This window comes from Mya arenaria, chromosome 3 (assembly GCF_026914265.1).
Source record: "Mya arenaria isolate MELC-2E11 chromosome 3, ASM2691426v1".
Taxonomy (NCBI): domain Eukaryota; kingdom Metazoa; phylum Mollusca; class Bivalvia; order Myida; family Myidae; genus Mya; species Mya arenaria.
The window spans coordinates 7454809-7458003 of NC_069124.1; the positions used below are offsets into that span (position 1 = coordinate 7454809).

Genomic DNA, 3195 nt, shown 5'->3' on the forward strand with positions numbered 1-3195 from the left:
TCACTGTGAAAAGGTAAATACAGTTTTTCAACTGTGTTTGGAAATTGCTACCCTCTTTGTCGGGCATTTTCTAACGCCTCCAAATGTGTACTTAATAATTATCTTCCTGTCAAACCTGTATCAAAATTACGCTTACACCGTATCTAAATAAATATCTCCCTGTCGCCCCAGTATCAGGATCACGCCCACACTGTATCGGGAATAGAGAATAATAGAGCAATAAATATATGGCATTTACTTCAATCTAGATATGCGTTAGTACTGTATTGCCTGATTGTCGCCAATTGACGAGCACAATTGTACCAACATAGATTGAAAACAGAGGTTAGCTACGTCAACACTTTGAGATTTTATGCCGGAGACGCTGCATGTCTTGTACAATTAGTTCCCGCCACATTCTCTGAAAGACAATAAATCCCACATGGTACAATGTCACGAACCTAAGTCTTGACTTTAAATGAAACTTATATATACATTGAACCATTATTTTTCAAATTAATTTGATTTCTTTTTCAGCCATCCATAACCATCATCTCTGTCTCTGTGGTTTGCCTATGAGAAGGACTAATATATTCATTTTGTTGGAGCGAGCTTTGGATTTTACTTGTTATTCAGCGTCAGTTTCATCGGCTACGGCAAGTTACTATATAAGCCGCGATTCGCTCATACGGCTTTCATTATCAAGTGGAGAGCTGTAGAGTGCACTTGCCTACTTTGTGAAAGCAGATAATAATCCAAATATCGATGCCGATGGACTTCGTGAATACTGAATCAAATTTGGAAAAACTTTTATCAAAATTGTCTTAAGATTAAAATACAAACAATACAAAAGCAAGCAAAAAGAAACTAATAGTTGTTCGAGAGACTGCTTAGTTGGAATTAGCAATCATGAAGACGGTAAGTTAAAAGTCAGATCGTCAGTTGAACAACTGTAACATTTCTTAAACAGTATGTTTCAGTTACTGACTAGTGTTGTACTGTTATTTTTGTAAATATGAACTAAATAAATATGTTTAAACTAAATAGTATGTATTTTATTAAAATGTAGAAAATAAAACATTCACACCGTTCAAGTTATATAAACACAATGTTTGAAGCTTATACAATAGTTACTAGCATTTATTAAAAACACTATTTTGTTGACGATGTTAATATGGATGATAGGGATAATATTGCATCGTAGTTGACAAATACGTAGTCTGGACGAGCGACAATGACAGAAAAACGACGCATAGAATTAAAACCAACCATCAAGTGATATTTGATATTATACACAAGTTTGATTCCAAGACCTTAATATTGGCCTGCATGTTTTATCATTTCAGAAATGCTGTCCGCTATATCTGCCCTTGATGACGTGGACACTTACTCTGCTGCTGCTATTTTCTGCTACGGAGGCGCGATACGTTCGCCGTGACTACGAACGACCGGTTGAAGATTGCCAGTTCACTTGTAACGTAGACTTATACAAATGTGACCTACAATGTAAATACCTGCGTGATCTTCAAGGCGAGAAACTTACAAAATGTCATTCGGACTGTGCCGATATATTCTTGGACTGTTTTGTGGGATGTTTTTCTATGAATTACTCTTCAGGCAGTAGTCCATTTGGAGTCTATGGTTTCAAATGATCTTTGATCTCCTACACTTGAAATACCCTTATTAATCGAACACGATTACTGAGAGAGCAGCAAAAAGTTTTATTTATATTTCAAGTCCGCCAGCAACATCCTCACCTAATTATGAATATCGTGCTAAATGTTTAGAACATTAGTGATCCATTATACACAAGGGCAATAAAGAACCTTCGAGCGGACCATGTGGTTAATTATAACATTTAGGATCCTTACGTAACACTCTTTATTTATCTAGCTCCAACTTATAGGCTCACTAAGGGTCTTTCGTAGTCAAAACACTCTATTTATTCCTTTAATAGTTCTGATAACAGACGAATCCAGCGTAATTACGTTGGCTCTAAACTTAATTTTTGATTTGAAAACAAGGTTGTGCATAATATGTGATTGTGGGGTGAACACTCGTTGTCCTAGATATTTGTTTATGACTTATTTATTAATTGTTCGAATGTAAATATGAGTTGCTATATTTTGTATGTCCTGTCTTTTATCGCAGGTATGAAAATGTTCGCTTGTTGAGACAGATGAAGAATGTTTGTTCTTTAAAAGGTTGGCTGGTATTGCAAAGACATGTTCTCATGTTTTGCAAAAATCCTATTTATGTTTTTGTAAATCTTACTGTTTTGTTTCAGTTTATATTGTTATTTTTAATAATCAATAACAGTATACAGTATAACATATTTGTATTTATAACGATACAAGAAATAATAAGATTGTTATGCTGTTTAGTAAATAGAAGCGGAAAGATAAAACATCCTTCTCTGAGTCATACCCATGTTTGTTGCAATGTCTTTATTAGATACATATTTGAGGTGATTTGAAGATGGCGATGTTTTTGTCAAAGATTTTGCTGAATGGAATTTGTTGGATAATTTGAAAATAAAATGAGGAAAACCCTACGCCAAATGCTTGTTGTTTTGTACGTACATGTACTAGCTGACCATATTCCGCGTTAAACCCAGTTCCAAAGCACCAACGCAAAATGTCAGTATGCTTCACAAAGTGTTAAGTTTTTAATTGACGACTGACTACTGTGCTCGTCCCTGTAGTGCTCGATGTATAATTAAAACATTGAGATCAAATCAAATAATTTTTCGGAATTATAAGTATGGTAGAGGTGTTACATGAATTATTCTTAAATTTGCGTTTAAACACTTGAAAAAAGTGTCACCGGACGTTCAATTTTGTAGTAATATTACATCACTATTGTCAGATACCACAGCATATAGATGCCTTCGGTATAGATGCGCTGTAACATGAATGCAGAAAAGGGGTTTTAGAGGTTCTGCATTTAGAGCAAATAATTAGATACTAGATCGAAGGAGTCAAAGGCCTTCGAAACAAAATGTATTGGGGGATACGTTGATTCAATTATTAGAACATTGACAAGGGTGGGATTATGTACACCAAGGGTCACCATTAAGTTTTTAAACTCGAATGCATTTTTTTTCTATAGGTGGAGCGCATAAATTTACAAATTCACATATATGTCGTGTTTCGCAGACTCTCATAGAATGGAAACTGCAGGGACAAGCTGTGAAGCCAAATGTTAAACGTAGAC

At 35.0% G+C, this 3195-nt stretch overlaps 1 long non-coding RNA gene across 1 annotated transcript; it reads left to right on the plus strand.

Moving 5' to 3' along the window:
• The first annotated feature begins 700 nt into the window (after window positions 1–700).
• LOC128229041 (uncharacterized) lies at window positions 701–2533 on the plus strand. Its single transcript, XR_008260022.1, has 2 exons — window positions 701–897; window positions 1326–2533. It is a non-coding gene; the product is annotated as an uncharacterized LOC128229041 (long non-coding RNA).
• Window positions 2534–3195: the final 662 nt, after the last annotated feature.